Below are 18,983 nucleotides of genomic sequence, written 5' to 3' on the forward strand. Positions count from 1 at the left end.
TGTCCCTTCCTCTGCCCGCACTGTGGGTTCATGGCTTCAACACCCTTGCATCTCAGCCAGGACGTGACCACTGGGCACTCCTCCCACCCTGACTGGGGCCAGCTGAGGCCCAGGGAAGCAGCGGTTCTCCAGCAGGTGGCAGGACAGTTGCTTCTTCGCGGGGCCACCAGGCACAGAGGCCCCTCCTTTGCTCATTCTTTCTCTGCCCCTTTTCAGCTCCACAGCATGGAAAGGACTTTGCTGACCTGACCACTTTTGTTGATCTTGGGAATGGATACACTCATTGTTTATTTCAAGGCATCTTTTGTTCCACTTAATCAGAAGGTGAGGCAGTCTGATCCTACGAGCAGAGCTCAGGGAACCCTCTAGAGAGAGTGGCTCCTGGGAGCCAGCGAGGCCACCGGAGAGGGAGCCCCGAACATCCCTGCCACGTAGCTCAGCAGAGACTCCCACTGCTGCCCACCCCCCCGGCTGTCCCCCTCCAGGCAGGGGCCTCATCTGAGAAGGGTCAGCTGGGGAGCAGGACCGAGGCTCCGGGGAGGGCACACAGGCAGCCACCCCTCCGTGTGGAACCAACCAACCCACCCTCGTTGCTCGCACAAATTATTCGCAAGTGTGGAAGGCAGCGCTCCCCAGCTGTGGGTGAGACAGGTGAACTTCATCAAAGTCCAGCAACCCCTGCACGGCCACACGGGTGGGAAGCTGTGTAACCTCTGAGCTCAGCTCCGGGCTTATCTGCAGGGCCGTCCTGGGCGCCCGGCAACCTCAGCCTCGCCGCTCTGTGTTTGTTTTCTATTTATGGTAGTCTTTTTCCGTGTTCAGCATAATCTTATAAGCCGCCCGAAATTCCTTTGGGAAGCAGATAGGGGTGTATACCTAAATAAATAAAACGGAGTGGTTTGGTGAAAGGTAACGGCTGGTTTATGTCCCTCGTCGTAAACACACCGTGATAATGCTGAATGAAAACTCGGCCAGCAGCAGCTTTGCGTACCGAGGCACCTTGCCGCCGGTCTCTCCCTGCCTTCAGAGCTTTCCTGCAAAGAACTGTCGGGTGACTTGCATGGGAGACTCCAAACTAGGGAAGGCACAGCTAGAAATAACAGAACTAGCAGCACCCCCCGCCCCCCATTAGCTGATTCCTGATGTTGCCTTTGGGCATCTGTGGCCGGTACCCGTAGCTCCGCCTGTAAACACTGCCCGGTGAAGGCCGTCCAGCTGCCCCTCACGAGGAAGACACCTGTTGGAGAAGACGGGGCTGCACACAGGGCTTCCGCTGTTCTCAGGAACCTCTGGGGAGCATTTCTCACACCCTCCACGCGTTTCTGCCTCCGAAGGTGGGGCCCCTGCGCTGCTCTCTGCTGGAATCCAGCGCCGGCGCCCTCCCCACGCCCCACCCAGGCAGGCCCTCACCCCTGCTCACACCCAGGACCCATCCCACTTGTCATGATGAAGACTTGAAGATGTCTGCACTTGACTCCAGACCAGGAGCAGTCGTGGATGGTGCTGAGGCACCAGCTGCAGACCACCCAGTACTGAATAGCACCTGCTTTTAGAGCTGATTTTTTACAAGAACTAATGTAGAATTTCTCACCCATCCACTTTTTATTTAGCAGCTTTATTGAGGTACAACTTGATGCCTAAGTCTGCTTGATGCACTGGACATGTGTCTACACTCGTGAAACCACCACCACAAACAAGATAAGGAACATCTCCGTCACCTCAAAGGTTCCTCATGCCCCCCATGACCCGTCCCTCCCGCCCTGCCCTGTCCACCTCCCTACAGGCTCCCAGCAGCCTCAGACCTGCTTCTATTACCACAGATTTGGAGGCATTTTCTACAACTTTTATAGAAATGTAGTAATACAGTATTAACTTTTTTTGGTCTGGTTATTTCATTCCAAGTAGTTATGTTGAGATTCACCTGTGCTTCTGTGCAGCTGGGTACGCTCCACAGGGACTGACCACAGAGCCGTACCCACTAACATCCAGCACATCTGAGCTCTTCCTACTTTGATATTATTTAGTCCTGCCAGCTTCATTTGGTGACAGTCAGCATCCTGGAACCTTTCCAGTCTTTAAGTTTCAGCATATTTATGTCTTTATATTTAAAGAGGGTTTCCTGGGGTGCCTGGTGGCCGAGTTGGTGAAGTACCTGCCTTGGGCTTGGGTCCCGATCCCAGAGTCCAGTGTTAGGCTACTCCCTGACCCTCTGCCTGCAGCTCCCCGTGCTTGCGCTTGCTCGCTCTCACTCTTCCTCTCTCTGTCAAATAAATAAATAAAATATTTATAAAAAAATAAATAAAGTGGGTTTCCTATAGGGAGCATATAAAACAAACACTGTGCAGGCAGGTGGTGCTCAGGGCAGAGGCAGGCCGCCGGGCAAGTGCTGACCCCTCTGACCACTCCAACAGCTGCTAGGCCAAGCTGCCTGTGGGAGGGGTGATAGGGATACTGCTGGTCCCCCCTCACAGTACAGGGACCCCTGGGCCATCCTGGGATAGCCTGCACCCTGCTGGGCCCCATGAAGGTCCAGGAGAGAGCCAGTCCAGGGCTGCCCTTCCTGCCTGGCCAGGTCCCTCCTACTAGCCATCGACCACCAGTGGTTCTGGGTTCAGACCCTGTGGGCTGCCTCGAGGTAGGTCTGACCCCCAGGACCACTCGGCTAGACGTCCAGCAGCCACAGCCCACACTTGCTGCCTTTGCTGGTGATGGCAGTTTGGAGCAGCCTTGACCTTGAGCCCCTGACTGAGCCCAGGGTAAGAGGCTGACCCCTTCCCAGACCCAGAGCCGTGTGAGCTGCTGGACTTGTGGTCTGCTTAGCACCCCATAGCCCCCATGCCACAGACAGTACTGATGAGAAAGAGGGGCCTGTCTGGTGGTTCTAATGTCTGGCCCGTGACACATTCCAACTCCTTCCTGGCTTGGCAGGTCCTAGGGGCCTGGGATGGACCAAAGGGAGCAGCGGGCCAGGACACTGACTCCACTGTGTCTCGGGGCTGCTCATGCTTCCAGGCCCCCACCCTGATTGTGTCCTCCTGGCTCCTGTGAGGCCCCACCTTTAATTCTCCCTCTGCCTGGCAGGCAGGGGTTGGGGGTCTTAGGCCCTCAGGGGCCCTGTGCTCCCCCAGGATGGGCCCACAAGTCGTCAATCTGAGTGAGCAGAGGGCAGCAGTAGGTGGGAACTATGTCCTGACCACAGGGAGACTCCAAGGCCAGCGCTGAGCTCTGAAGACACCTCTTTTGCCTTGGTTATCAATCAGGAAGCAGGAAGTCAGCCCCGCAGGCTGAGCGGCAGAAATAATCAGATGTCACAAAGTCCAAGCCTGTAACTCTGTGAACTTTATTGGCAGGAGGAGCCATCTCCTCATCCGCTCACCCCTCTTCTAAAAGTGGTCTTGGCACCACATTGGTGGTGTCTCAGCCCAGAACCAGGCAGCTCAGGGCAGGAGTCATCAGAGCTCAGCCGAGAGGGCAGCAGAGGGCAGAGGGCAGCCCTGGGGGCAGGGCTGAGGGTGTGGGGCTGAGACGCCTAGCCTCCCACAGCCCCACAAAGCCCCAGTGCCAGGGTTTTGAGGTCACACAATGTCAGGGCTCAACTAAGAGGCATAATTTCCTCATGATAAGCCCCTGGCAGCTGCTCTAGGCCTTGGCCAGGACACACAAAGTCACTTCCCTCCACCTCCTCACAGGCACCTTCCCGAAGCCGCCAAAGGTGGTGGAGGCTGAGCCTGTTGGGAACCAGAGGAATGAACTGCAGGGCTGTGGAAGCGGGACCAAGATAAGAGGAAGGGTGGGAGGGATGGGCTGTACAAAGCCCTGTAGAGGAGGAACCGTGCTGGGAAGAGAGAACCCAGGGAGCAGACCAGAGCCCTCTGTAAGGACTGTGGCCCGCTTGCACCAGGTCCGGATGCCTGGTCCCTGGGAGCCCCTCCCCACTCAGAGACACAAGGACGAGGCCCTCGGGGAGAGCTGTGTCAGCAGAAAGCTAACCTCCGCCCCTGCCCGGCCACAGTGCACAGAGCTGCGTCTGTGGCCCTCAGCAGCCGTGAGGTGCCTGCCACCCACACCCAGTGAGTCCTGGGCTGGGGCCAGAGAGGCTGTCACTGGGGCCTACAGGACCCACAGCCCCCCGAGGAAGCCCACAGCCTGCAGGGTCGCCCCCAGCATCTGACCCCACCTCCGGGCTCCATCCAGCTGCACGTTGGCACAGCAGCACCCAGCGGGAAGGAGTTTCTAACAGCGAAGTTCGAGGGGGGGACATCCGAGTGTTAGCCCCCACACATCACCTGCTCACCCTCAGAACTTCCTGCTTCGGTTGTGACCAACAATAGGCACACATGACCAGTGTTCGGGGTTGCTCTCACACGTGCCCCAGGTGCTCCTCTTTAGCGGGTTTGGAGCACATCCAGGAGATGTGTAGGGACTCTCTGTGCTGCGAAGCAGGGCTGGGAGAAGGGGCCAGGGGCCAAGGGCAGCAAGCAGGGGCACTGCTATCTGCGCTCTGCTCTACTCTCTGGTCTCAGACCCCTGAGGGACATGACTGGGGCTGCCCAGCCAGCCCGATCAGGCCCGCTATGCTCCCCAGGCTCACGGTAGGCTGGACAGGCCCCACTGGCAGCGGGAGGCACCCTTGGGTGGCCACAGCCTCCTCGAGTCTCACTGAGCAGCGGCGCTGGTGCTGGGCAGAGGCCCCACGCCAGCCCCTCACCAGCTGGGCCAAGGAAGCAGGCCCTGCACCCGACGGCTCCTGTCCCCAGGGAAAAGGTTGTGCCCTGTGGCTGTGCACTCACTCTCAGGGGGTGGGATGCCAGGCTCCATGTGCTGGAACCCCAGCATCTGATGGCTGCCCCACCTGCCCACTTGTGCTACTCACACGCCTGCAGGCCACACAAACAGTGCACAGGAGGGGAAGCAGGAGTTGCAGGGGACAGGCCCTGAGGGGTGCTGGTGTGGACGCCCCCACTCCAGCCAGCCCTTCACCTCCTCAGGAGCCAGAAAGTGATGTTGGGGTCCTCGGGTCCGAGACAGGAGCTCCGACAGTGAGACAGTCCTGCTCTCCCATGAGGTCCTGCCACGGACCTGTTTTCTCTCTTTGTTCAAACATCACAACATCTAGTTGTTTTCGACAGGTGATCATTCCTTTGCTGAGAAGACGGGGTAAGCCGCAGGAAGCCAGCTACTGGACCAGCCCTGGGGCCTGGGTGGGAGGCTTTGCTGCCCGGGGCCTAGCTCCCTTCCCTGTGGCCGTGTACTGGGTCCTTGCCACCACCAGACATCAGGCGAACATGGTCACTGGCCCGAGGGGGGGTGAGGACCTGAGGACCTGAGCAGGGCCATATGTGTGGGGCTTGTGGGGCCCCCGGAACAGGGGTGGAGGATCTGGGTTGGCAGCTAATGACCTCCATATGCAGCCCAGGAGGCCTCAGAGGGTGTTCTGCAGTCTCTGTTCCCGCTGAGGTGCCCGCCTGGCTTCTCTGCCGGACCCAGGGCCCCTGCCTCAGCCTGCCTCTAGCACCCTGTCGAGGCCGAGCCTCCAGAAACCACAAACACCTCATCCAGCTGGGGTGATCTGAGCAGCTAGTGCTGTGTCTTCCTAATAAACAAAAGTGAAGCATCCCTAAAGATTACTTCTGTGACCACACGGTAGACGAGAACCACACAGAGGAGCTTTCCCAGTGCAGACATGTTAGTGGTGTGCGGCCTGGAGCTGGGCCTTCCTGGCACGCTGACCCAGGTCTGCCGGGGACCCCCTGCACCATTCTTTCCTTATTGCTGGTTTGTCCTGTGGTGCCAGGGGATCAGCTCTGAATCAGACACAGCCCCCAGAGTGGGCGGGGAGACAGATGCCACGTCCTGTGGAGTGGGTGTGGCAGGCGCCATGGGGGGCGGGGGGAAGCAGCGGGCACAAACTGTGAGGGAGGGTGGCTCCCTCAGAGGGCAGACTGTGGGCAGAGAAGAGGTGGTTGGTGCAGGGGCAGGTCCCCAGGGGGCAGCAACAGGAGCCTGGACCAGACCAGGGAGGTGGCAACGGAGTGTCCTGCCTGCCTTCCTCTCATGGCCGTGCTCTCGACAACCTACCACTCATAGCCAAGTTCTGCTCCTCCTTGGGGATTAACTAAACTCCATTATCCCATCCAGACATGCTTTTTGTTGTCTTTTCCTATTTTTTTTTCAAGATTTTATTTTCCTAGTGCAGTTTCTGGTTCATCAAAAAATTGCAAGGAGGGTACAAGGATTTCCCACGTGCCTCCCATCCCCCTAAAATGCACAGCCATCTCCATTATGAGCATCCCCTGCCAGAGTGGTGCCATGTCGTCCTTGATGAAGGTGCACGAACATGTCAGAATCACCACAGTCCGTGGCTCCCCGTGGGCTCTCTCCCGCTGATGAGCGTCCTGTTTGCATGAACATACACTGATGTGTGTGCCTTAGAATATCAGGACTCTCACTGCCCTAAAAGCCATCGTGCTGTTCCTGTTCATCTGCCCCAAACCTGCCATAACCTGGCCACCACTGGTCATCTGTAGTTTTGCTGTTTCCAGAATGTCATAGGGTTGGAACCGTCTGTGGGAAGCCTTTTCCGACGGGCTTCTGTCGGTCATGTGCCTCTAAGTCCTGCATGTCTTCACAGGGTGATGGCTCGCTTCACTTTAGTGCATCGTCCGGATGGACCCCAGTTTTCTTGAACTTTCACCAATCAAAGGGCCTCTTGGTTGCTTCCAAGTTTGCATAACTGTAAATAAAGCTGCTGAGAAGTCTGCGTGTGAGTTTCTGTGTGGACTCCGTGGGTACGAGGGACATGGCTCCTGTGTTTTCTCACGCGCTGGTCGGCCACCTGCACGTGTTCTTGCTGAAGTGCCTGTGAAGGTGTTCGGCCCATTTCTTCATAGTGTTGTTTGCCTTTTTACTGTTGAGTCTTAAGACTTCTTTACACATTTTGGTAATAGTCCTTTAGCAGATATTTCCTCCCCATCTGTGGCTTGGGAGCTGTCACTGTCGTTCCGAGAGCAGAGGTGTTTACGTTCAGGGAGGTCCAGCTTCCCAGTTCCTTCCTTCAGGGACCCGCCCATGGTGGCGCATCTAAAAGTCCTCCCCGACCCCAGAGTCTTCTAGGTGTCCTCTTACACTACCCTCCAGGAGACCGATGGGTTTGCATTTCATGGCGAGGTGTGTGGCCCGTTGTGAGTCGTTACCGTGAGGCTGTAGGGCCTGCGTCCAGATTCACTTCTCTGCACGTGGACGCCCCTCGTTGAAGACGTGGTCTTGGCTCGGCTGTGCTGCCTCTGCCCCATGTTGAAGGTCAGGGACTGTGTGTCCGTGGGTCTGTCTGTAGGTCTGTGCCTTCAGGAGCACCGGGCTGCCCTGTCCCCATGCTTCTGTAGGATCTGGAAGCCGGGGTGTCGGTCCTGCACTTTGTTGTTCTCACTGATGCTGGGCCAGCCATCCTGGGCCTCCTGTGTCTCCATGAAAGCATTAGACTTAGTTTGTCCCAATCCATCAATAGATTGCAATAGATTGCAGACTTGGCTGTTAATACCTACGTGACCCTCTTCCCCGGTTGCCACCTCCCCAGCCTGGGGCTGTGGCACTCTTGCCATTCCCCTCTCCCCTTCACAGCATGGACTCAGGAAATTGAATGCATCTGAACATTCTCTTGGACAAACCAGTGACTAGCAGGCATTTCTCCAGGAATGAATATAAACTTTACTTTGAAGCCAAACGTGACGTGAATCCTCTTGCCCCGAGTGGGGTGAGGGCATGAACATGACTGTGGAGGAGGACGGCTCTGTGGCAGAGTGGGGCCTGTGGCTGGAGGAAGGCCAGCCTACACTACAAAAGCCTCCTCTTGGCCTACCCCAGCCCCAGCGTCCTGAGGAGCTGCAAGTGCCCTGGGGGCTCTGGAGCCTCTGACTCGGCCAGGTGGCCAACCTCCCCACTGAAAGCCAGTTACTGTCCCCAGGTTTTGGGTCCACCAGCCACAGCAAACCTCAGCAGAACCCTGGCTGGAGCCACACTGCCTGGCCCCCCTCCCAGGAGAACCTGGGCTGAGGCAGGTGTGCAGGCCTGCTGGTGGGAGGTGAGCATTGGGGTGGGGGTCCCAAGAGGCCTGTCCAAGGTGAGGCTTATATGGGACATTTCAAGGACACCATCTACCTGGGCTGCACTGCACCTGCTGGGACCTGGCTTGGGGCATCCAGCCTGGGGAGCTAAGGACAGATTTAGGGCTCCCCAAGGGTGATGTGTGCTGGCACCCGCCTCCTCCTGGGATCTTGGGGTAGGTCTCAGCCAGCCGCCCCTCCTGCTCCCCGAGGGACAGCAAGGCTAGTGTCCCAGACCCGCACTCGAAGCCCTGCCATCCCCTTCACTATGAACCCCAAAGAAAACGTGGCTGCACGGACTCCACCAGTGCATGTACATCATGACTGAGTGCGATTTACCCCAAGGGCGCCCTGAGGGAGACACCAGGTCCTCAGCCCAGACCCCTACCCCAAAACCACACCACCCCGCCCTCAGGGCCCCAGGGCCCGCCCCCAGGCCCTGCCCCCTTTAGGCTCTAAAGCAGAGGAGCAGTCCCAGGGGGAGAGGGAGCTGAGACCCTGAGACCCGGAGAGGCTACAGAAGATGCAGGACAAATGGCCATGAGGCAGTGAAGCGTCCTGCTAGGGTCAGACACTGGATGGGGCATGCCAGCCAATGCCTGTGCCTGGCATGGTTGGAGGGTGTGTACCCGTCCTGCGCCGACCCCGAAGTCCCCTGGACACCTAGTAGTGATGGGGTGCTCCAGGTGCCACAGCAAGCTCTTTCTCCCATCTAAGGGGCACCCCCCAACTAGGCCTACTCCCAGCCTCCAGGTCCCCATTTGGCCCAGTCCCACCCCTATAGCCCGGCCATCCCTGCCTGGGCCACCCCACCCGCCCCTCCCTGCAGGACCCTCCGCCCAGTGAGCCTCCTACCTGACCCCACAGGCCCCACCACATGGTGTTTCTGCTGACACAAGAGGTCAGCCAGGCTTTGGGTCACCACTGGGTGCCTTTGCCCTGCTTTTCTTCCTCAGAGTGTCCCTTCCTCCTTGGCCTCTCCCAGGCTCCTGGCAGAGCCAGTGCTGGGGCTCCTCCAGAGCTGGGGGTGCTCTTGACCAGGAACACAGCGCTCCCGACCAGAACCCCCCATGGCTAGGCTGCACCCCTGCAGGGGCCGAGGGTCAACTCTTCCCAGGAGGAGAAGCTCTTGGGACGCCTCGGCCCACTGCTCACCACCCTTCTGGTTACTGTTGTTGCTACCCTGTTATTATTGTGCATGAAATGGTCGTGCGTCTGGGGTGGCTTCAGAATAATGGGGCAAGCAGGGAGGGGGATGTGCCTCTGGGAGAGCTGGTTCAAGGGCAGCAGGTCAATGTAGGAGTCCGTGTGCTCTGTCCCCCTAACTTGGAACAGGCTGGGAAGAGAGCCCAGTTTTTGATAAACCCTATATTCTTCTCAAACCCCAAATGCTTGTGCCACATTAACTCATTTGCATTCGCTCCCTGACCTTGTCTCCGAAGATCACTGTGAGCCACCAGGAAAAAGCACGTGGGAAGGGAAGCCCTGGGTCCTGGGGGGGGGGGGGGGGTCCTGTGCAAACAAGCCCCTCATCATTGCTGCAGTCTGTGTGAGACGCAAATACAAAAGAGCAAGAATAAGATCACCCCTGAAACTGTCAATAAAGCCGTGTGCTTAGACATTGCCCCAGAGGCACCGACAAAGGTGGGGCCAATGTGAGCGGAACCCCAGGGCCTGGGCAGCACTGGGGGGCTCATGGGGCTGGCAGAGTGGAAGTATGGGCCCACCCGCCACTCCCTCCCTGACTTTGATGCTGCTCACAATGAGAGAAGGCCCTTATCGGGTGTTTCCAGAAGAATCTCATTAAATCCTTATCAAACAATAGCACTGGCTCTGGTGAGATCCCCATGGGGTGCAGAATTATATATTAACCTGTGTGAATTAATGTTTATGCAGCACTTTAGGGCAGAGGGTATCGTGGACCACCTTTGACAGCCACTGTGGCAGCTTCTGTGCAAAGGTAGCCACAGGGCTCACCAGACTCAGGCCCCAGGGCAGGACCTGCCAGCGCAGCTACAAGCCGAGGCCCCCAGGCTGACCGGGCCCTCCCCTCCCCTGCCCATCTGAGCCCCTACCTCAACTCACAGCTGTTCCACACAACTCTTGGGCCTCCCTTCTGAAAGCAGCAGGAGCAGTTTCGGTGAGGAGGTCTGGGCCTGTTTATACGTGCTGCCCCAAAGGTCCCACTCCCCTCCAGCTCACATCTGGCCTCTGAGTCCTCCCTCTGTGTCTGTTCCCTCCCCGCATGCTTTTCCCTGGTGGCTTGCAGACAGCAATTTTGGGGGACAAAGTCGGGGAGCAAATGCAAACGGGTTAATGTGGCACAAGCATTTGGAGTTTGAGGAGAATATAGGGTTTATCGTAAACTGGGCTCGCTTCCCAGCCTGTCCCAAGTTAGGGGGATGGAGCACACTGCCCGTTTATGGGCCTGGCCATCAGCAGCGAGCAGCTCGGTGACTCAGTGCTGACTCCTGCTCTTCCCCAGAATAATTCTGCCAGGGTGGGGTAGGGCATGGTGGGTGAGGCCCCAGCCTTCCAAGTAAGTGGAAGAGGAATAATTCAGGGGCCCCTCTCCCCAGCCCCGCCCTCCACCTCTGGCTACTCCATCCAGACAGCGACTCTATGTCAAGGCCACAGCTCCACCCTCATCCCTCCAGGAGGAAAGCAGGGCCCCCCCCCCAAGCCTGTGGGCACAGCCTGTAGGCACAGTCCCCCTCAGATGAGCGAGTACAGGAAGGAAAGGGGGAGGAGACCCATAAAGGCACATGTCCTTAAGAGGACAGTTCGAGTAGACTAGTCCACAGGTGAATCAGCCAAGGGCTGCGCTCCAAGATGCAGATACACAGAGTTTGTCGTTCCTGGTTTTGGAGCACACACGCACCAGCTTTGTTCCCAATATCCAGTCACAGTTGCGAGGACAGCTTTCCAGACAAATGTGCTTGGTGAGCCCCGACCCTGCCTGCCCTGTGTTCGGAGCTCTGGCAGGTGGATCATGTTAACTCTGGAGGCGTATTTGGGGTCCGCCGTGAGGGCAGTGTGTGTGCAGTGGGGGCTGGGCAGGAGGCAAACCCTGCAAAAATACCCCAGGAGAAAACCTGCAGGTGTGCACATTTTCCAGCCAAGCAGAGCTGTCACACATCAGCTTGGTCTCAGGGGCACTGTGGCACTCACAGAACAGCAACAGTTGACTCCAACAGATTTGTGAATAATCCCATGGCCAGCCCCCCTGCTGGTACCAAGCCAGGAAGCCCTCTCCCCGGGGAAGCCACTCTCCTGCGCACACACTTCTAGGTAGGAGGGGCTTGGGGCACTCAGTCCCATGGGAGTCCAGGGCATCTGGAGGAAACTGCATCCACAGACGCAGAGGTGTGGGTGAGGCTGAGCAACATCCCAGCGCTCATTCTGTCTCCGGAAACCTGCCAAGCATTAGGCTCTAGCAGCTGGTCAAGGACTCTTCCAGGTTACCGGCCCCCGTCTGCTGCTGCCCCAAGCCCTCTGAGGCCTTTGCTGGCCTGCTGGCGTGGGTGCCCGGGGAGGGGTGACAGTTGAGGCTGGTGGCCTGCTGCCTGCTACCCGGGGCCGTCTGGACAAACGAGCAGGCCAGTGTGCTGTTAGCTCCAAGACGCTCCTTGAAACAAAGCAGCTCCTTGGCTGCCCACTGGCCTAGCTCTAGGTGATGGGGATATTCATTCTGGCCAAGCTCTGTTCTCCCCTCACACCTGGGCAGTGGCTTCATAGAGACCATCACAGGGGCCTCCTGTACAGGCAGACAGTCCCCCTTCTGTGTGGGCGGCCAGTCGCCCGCCTCTGCCCTCACCAATCCTGGAATCTGGACAATCAACGTGATGCCGGCAGGCTGAGTGCCATTGCCATCACTCTGACGGATGGGGCACAGAGAGGTTCAGTAACTCCCTGAAGGCAATGCAGCCGGCCAGGGGTCGGGGCAGGACTCCCCCGGGCTCTATCCACAGGAGCTGCCTCGGAGGGGGCCTGCCTGGCTCTGCGAGTGTGTGAGTGTGTGATCGGTGGGGAATCACGGAAGCCTTCAGCTTCCTTGCTTTGAAATGGAATTAGGAGGTGTAGGCAGTGGATGTGAGGCCAACCTGCCACATGGGGTTCCCATGGGTATCAGATGAAAGCAGGGTGGGGAGTAGGCAGGGGGTGGGCAGCAGGCAGACCTATTGTTATTTTTCTGTGTATTTAATACCCGATCTCCAAATAGGGAAGTGAGGAGGAGAACAATGGGCATATTCACTTGCAGACAGAGCTGGCCAAGTCCTAAGTCTGGAGCCCAATGACCCCCTGCGCTGCCTGGAAATAGGAAGCGCCGTGTCTGTGCCCATGCCCGGGGTGGCCCACCGTGGAATCACGCACATGTGAGAGTGGAGCGTACTGTATACAGGTTTACATTCATGCAAAGGCTGAGTTAATAAAGGTCCAGACCCGAGCGGACACCTCCGTAGAGGCTCTAACACCCCCGCGGGGATAGTTAGGGCAGGGGAGCTGGTGGCGGCCATGAGCAGGGTATTATGCATTTGATTTGGCATCAGAACCCAGAATTACTGAAATAAAACTCACAGGCATTTTTATGCCAGGGAAGTGATAAGCAAGCCTCCTCTCCTCTCATTTTATGGGCTCATTACATGTGCAGCTGTGGCCAGGCGAGCCTCTGCCAAGCAAGCCCACGGTGCCGATGACCCGGCCCTCTTCAGGAGTGTCTGTGCACATACCCAAGGAAAACACCTTTGTTTTAACAGGCAGACACGGCAAGAGTGGCACAGATTGATTTTTGAAAATATTATTTCTGAAACCTAAACTTGCAGCTGGCGTTTGCTGGCAGCTTAGAGTCAGGACACCGGCGTCCACCCTGGGGTTTGGCCGAAGCCAGTCAAGGAAGCACATTTGAACCGGGAGGAAAAACCTGAATTTACATATTGTCCTCTACCCCAAATCTCAAAAGCCAGCTGGGTGGTCTTTATGCTGGTCCTGGCCTGCCCCAGAGGGCTGCCAGGGGCAGGGGCAGAGGCAGGGCAGGGGCTCCCGTGGCTCGCACACCTTCCACGCCCTCTCCAGGGCCACTAAAGCGTAACTCAGCTGGTGCTGCATTCCCCATTCTTCCTTAGGATTACACCCCATAAACCTGGCAGCTCCTGTGTCTGGGAAGAAGTCCTGGTTTATGGCCAGTGTGGCTCTATGTCTTCTTTACAGTGTAAGTGACCTCGGCCCAGGACAGCCCGTAGCCACAGGTGCCCTTGCTGCCGGGTGCTGGGTGAGTACTTGAGGCCAGGCTGTGGGTTCTGCCCTACAAGGCCTCAGGAAAAGCCTGTAACCTGGGGCTCCGGGGGCGAATCCAGGATGTCAGAAGTTGTCTCTAGCAGTGGGGGGAATGGAGGCTGAGAGGGGGAATAGAGTCCAGGAGGGGCCCCTGGGGTCCAGTCTGAGCCTCCTTCCTGAAACTGGTGGTGGCCACGGCCCCACAGCCCAGTACCCAGCGGCCCTCAGGGGGATGGACTCCACATGCCTCTCCCTGCCTCTCCCAGTTGGCCTTGCGTGTGAGAGTCCCGTCCCAGTTGGTGTTGGCTCCTAGAACCCGGGACGTCACAGCCCCCTCCACCCCCCCACAGGGCAGGGCGAGGAAGGACAGCGAGGGTCTATGTGGCCACCAGCCACCAAGCTGGGGCAACACCTAATGTCTCCCTGTGCCTCTGTTCCCGCTTCTGCGGTCCTGGTTTCAGCTTCCCTCTGTCCCGCCCTCTCCTGCATCTCACAGACAGGAAAGGTAAGGCGGGGAACAGCCCCTGCCTGAGCACTGTCCATGACCCCCCGAAAGCTATGCTGGGGTGAGCTTGGTGCAGTGGGATCCCAGCAGTCCTCGGTGCCAGGGACAGAGCAACTGTGCTTCCAGAACTCTGAGGAGGGCCCTGCAAATGGTGTATACACACTCGTGCTGCCTCTGGGGACAAGCCCAGGGCTGCTGCCCTCTGGATGCGGGCCCATCTGTGCCACTGTGCTCCCAGCGACCTCAACTCGGAGCCGCCCACAGGGGCCCATCTCCCTCCCACCCACATCCTCCAGAATCCAGCACATATCCCAAGAGTGCGATGCTGGGGGTGTCTAGGGGCTTGAAGGTGAGCACTTGGACAACTAAGGACTGCCCCACCTTGCCCCTGCTCTGCCCTGACCTCTGACCCTCCCCGAGGAGGCCAGTCGGCCAGTGCCTGCTCCCCAAGCTCTCCTGGGCCTGCAGCCTACGGTAAAATGCCTGTGTCTTCAGGGCCATCTTCTCCCGGTGGGGATGGGCTCCTGGAGGGTGCTTATTTGTTTTGGAGGCGTGTCTCACGAGTGTCTGAAAGAGCAGGTACACCCCGGGCAAGCCTGGAGCAGACGGGGTGGCCTCCTTGGTGACTGTGCAGCATGTGTCAGCAGGACTGAGTCCCCCCACCGCCCCTGGGATGGGCTGAAACGCTCATCCCTGCAGCCTCCAGACAGTGCCCTCCCTCCCACAGCCGTCTCAGGTCTGCCAGGGGCCGCAGGCTCTAAAGGGTCTCAGGGCCTGGGCGTCCCAGTGAGTAGCAGTGGCACTGATCAGGTGGGACAGAGGTGCACCTGGGGCTGGAGGCCACCTCCCCGCTGTGGGAGTCCCCCTGCTGAGCCAGCCCGCCTGTGGGCCGGCCAAGACGACGTCAGGTCACAGGTCACATGTGCAGGGGGTGCAGGGCTCCTGCGCTGAGCTGAGCGGAAGAGCAAGAGCCAGTCCCTCTTGCCTCAAAGCCCAGAGGAGGGTCAGGCGGAGGTGGACAGGTGCATGTGGGCAGGCCCCCACCGTCCTCAAGGGTGGGAGCCAGCTGGTGCTCCTCTGCCCTTCTGATGAAGGGGGGTCAGCTTCTCTGGGAGCAGGAGGGAGCCGGGGGTGTGTGCTGGGACCTTGACTCTGTGCCCCAGGACACCGCGTCCCCCAGAGGCCGTTCTGTGCCAGCTAGGTCTTGCATGAGCACATTCCCATCTGAAAGGCTAATGTGTGTGAGCGCATGGTCTCCCTAGGAATGTGCCTTCCCCACCACACTCTGCACACATTCCTCCCGGTGAAAACTTTCCACTGTCAGGGGAGCATAGCTCGGCCCGGGCAGGACGCCCCATGGCCACTCTCTGAGGTGACCCCCCCTACGTTTCCACTTCTGCACTCAGAGCCTGTGATGGGGGGTGGGGTCAGGGGCAGAAGTGCCCGAACACAGGGCCTGGGGTCACCCAGCCAGAGGCCCTGAGGGTGATGCTCTGAGTTCGGCAAGCCGCGGGGTGGGGCGGGGGATACGGTTCACAAGCAGGGGGCTTCTGAGCCTAGACTCCCATCATGAAGCCTCCCTCCCCATCTGCACCCCCTCGGGGCCCTGACTTGAACTAATGGTGATGGTGGAACCTACTGGTGCCAGTAATAGGCCTGCAGGCAAACCAGTGATCCACCCAGCCCTTAGCCGAGGACAGCTCTCTGGGCTAAGCTGCTGGGTAGCTGCAGCCTACGGTAAAATGCCAGGTCCCGGTTTTGCCATCATTGTTCCCGGTGATCCTTGGTGGGAGCCAAACAGGTGGAAATGAGACACGAGTGGGGTGTGGGACCTACCACTTCCTGTGCTGCTCCTCCATCTGAGCCACAGACAGAGACAGCAAGGGTCCTCCTCACAGGTGCCCACCTCTCCTAGCTTTCCCAGCAGGCCTTCCAGCAGCAGGGAGGGTGCAGGGGGCAGGAGGGGGCAGGCTGATGACCCCACCTCACTGCAAGGACAAGTCTCCACCTTAGCTTCTCCATCTCTGGGCCCCCGGGTCCCCCCCTCACCTTCTGGGGTGCTCGAGCCCAGGGCTCACTTTGAGACCCCAAGTCTTCCTACATCTGGAGCTTGCCAACCAGACCTCAGGGTTGGTTCACACTTAAGAATGTGAGTCAAAGGACAAATGCATGAGAATGTTAATGGCCAGTTTTCAGAGCCTGCTAGTAGGAGTTCCCAAGTTATTCCCGTCAGCAAAATAGCCATTCTTCGTAGAAATGTTCCTGGATTCCTCTTAGAGGAAATGCTATCAGGAGTGGATGTTAACAGGACTGTGTCCAACCCCGTGAATAGGGGCTCATCCCAAGAGCAGCCGAGCTGAGCACAGCCTCTCCAGGAACACAATGTGCATTGTGCTCCCCCCCGGGCGGGCAGCACCAGGCTCAGAGGCCTGAGAGGCTCCGAAATCCTTCGCACACAGTGGATCATCCCTTAGACAAAGCCCAGTGGCCCCACTCGCCCCCGTCCAGCTATTGTCATCAGCCTTTCGGGCTGTGTGTTTGCTCTGGGCCTGGCCTGATACCATTGATGGGCCGGTGAGGTGGGGCTCTGGCCTGGGCAGGGAGGGCAGGCTGTCAGGTCCTCAAGACCTGGCCCCTCTTCAGCTGCCTCTTGCCGGCGTGTCAGCTCTGCATTGCTCCTGTCCAGCAGGTCCGAGGAGCAGGGAAGAGGCTGGCAGACCTGTCCCAGGTTATTCTGAATTTTTGGGACAGGAACCCACCGTGGTGCATAGTGTGGGGTGTGGAGGGTCCAGCTTGGAGCCCACCTCTGTGTAAGGCAGTGGGTGGCTCCTTGAGGGAAACTGAGGCTTATCTGTATCAGCAAGATCTTGGCCGAGGCAGGCGAGGGTCTCACCTGGCATCTCTCATCTGAGGCTTCTGACCAGAACTACCTGGGGCAGCCAGGCTTTCCTGGTCTAAGTGGAGGTGAGGGTAGGAGCAACTGAGCTTGGATGGGGTCAACAACAGGCTGGTTGATCCATTCCGTCCTTCTTCAGTAAGGTGTCCAGGGCCAGAGCACAGAGGTCTCGGAGGGGAGGCCGGATGCAGACAGTGGGCGAACAGTGGAAGGGTAGGACGGCTGGCAACCCACGGCATGCCCCATGTGAGCACCAGCAGATTCAGAGCACCACTGCGCTCCCGGCGTGTGCACCCTACAACCATGGATATGTTGTAGGGACAGGTGGCACAGGTTGCAGGGCGAAGAGCCCTTGGCCACCTGCTCCTGATCTGCTCCTGGCTGCTGCGTGGGGTGGGCTGCAAGGTCCTCAGCCAGCTCTGAGCCTTGGGGTCCAGCTGGAAGCACCACCGCATCGTTGTGAGGGGTGAATTACCCTAGAACGTGGGCAAATCTGCAGAGAGGCAGTGTGAACGTTCGGTGTCCTGCCGGATGCTCCTCAGAGCCCCAGGAGGCCTCTGGGCCTGGCGGGGCGGCGGAGGGGGGGTGGTGGTGGAACACCTGTAGGATCAACCCAGTGTGAAGAGCTTCAGGGATCCGCCGACTGAAGTCTGTGCCAACAAGGACTAGGAACGGACAAGAGCAGGGAGGTGGGCAGAGCCGGAGCACAGCAAGGATGGTGAGATTCACGTGTTGGCCGCCTCCGGAGCTCCCCTCGTCCACCTCTCAGGCTCACGATCCATCGTCTGGCACTTACAGGCTGGGGACCCCCCTCCCGCATGTGGACAGAGCCATCAGAGGGCATTTCTGTGCTATGTGCAGAACCTCAGTCCAAATATTGGCTAAAGGGATGTGAGTCCACAGGGGACACATGGAGAAGGACATGGGTACATACAGCAGTAACATTCCAGAACACGGGTGTATGGAGCTCATTTTTCTCTGAGCTGAGGCTGTGTACATGCCAACACGTGTGGGCCATGTCCCCAGCAGGGCCTTGCCCCCGACATGAAGGCCACTGTCTGCGGCTCAGTGAGGAGCGAGAGGTGGGCAGCAGAGTCCGGGTCTGTGAGCCCCTGGTCCGTGGCTGGTACGGTGCTAGTCAAGCCTGGACACACAAGGACAAACCCGATCGGGCCTGATGAGAAAGCCAAGACCACACGTTACAGAGAAAGATGAATCGATCGGAGGCAAAGGAATGGGAAACGATACACTTGACGTGTATTAACCAAGAGAAAACCAGGGTGGCTGTGTGGATGTCAGAGCGGACTTTAGGCAAGACTTGGAGATAGAGGGACATTCCACGAGATAAAGAGCCAGTCCAACCCGAAGATTTAGCACAGCTCAAATCACGGAGAACAAAAGCCGGCAGACCTAAAACGACAAAGCCACTAGCACAGGGTGAACACGTTTTTTCCTTACTGGAATCAGTAAGAATGTAGAAGGTCGCTTTCTTACTGGAATCAGTAAGAATGTAGAAGGTCGGAACAACACAATGAACCAGTTTGACCAAATGTACAAACCGGGAACCCCGGTTCCGACAGCTGCAGACACACATTCCTACCATGAGCATGTGAGTATTTACCCTGACAGCCCAGATGCTAATCATGGAGCAAGTCCTAGCAGATGTGAGGGGACCGACGTCATCCATGATGCTCTCTGGCCACGGTGGAATGGCATGAGGGCCCCACGACCGCGCAGTGAGACGCACAGTCTGCACGCGCCTGGAAGGTAAGCAGCTCGCTTCTGAGTGACCCACGTCAAAGAAGGAGTCATAACCCTGAAAATCAATGACCAGAGCTTCTAGTTCAAGAAGCCAGAAAAAGAACATGGAAATAGGAGCAAAGAAGGAAGGGAAGAATCAAGAAGCGTGTGAATCAGAGACAGAAATACAGTAGAGAAAATCAGCAAAACCAAATTTAGGTTTTGCTGAAAAGATCAATGAAGTTGGAGGACCACCAGAAATATTGATCACTAATGAAAAAAAACAGCATAAACCAACCTGAGGAATAAGGAGAGAGACATCACAGCAGAGTCTTACAGACACGGAAAGAGCATAACGGACTTTATACATCGATAAGCATGAATTTTAGGTGAAATGGGAAAATCCCTTGAAAATAAAACTTACCAAAATGGATACAAAAATAAACAGAAAATCCGAATGATCATGTAT

This window comes from Canis lupus, chromosome 34 (assembly GCF_003254725.2).
Source record: "Canis lupus dingo isolate Sandy chromosome 34, ASM325472v2, whole genome shotgun sequence".
Classification (NCBI taxonomy): Eukaryota; Metazoa; Chordata; class Mammalia; order Carnivora; family Canidae; genus Canis; species Canis lupus.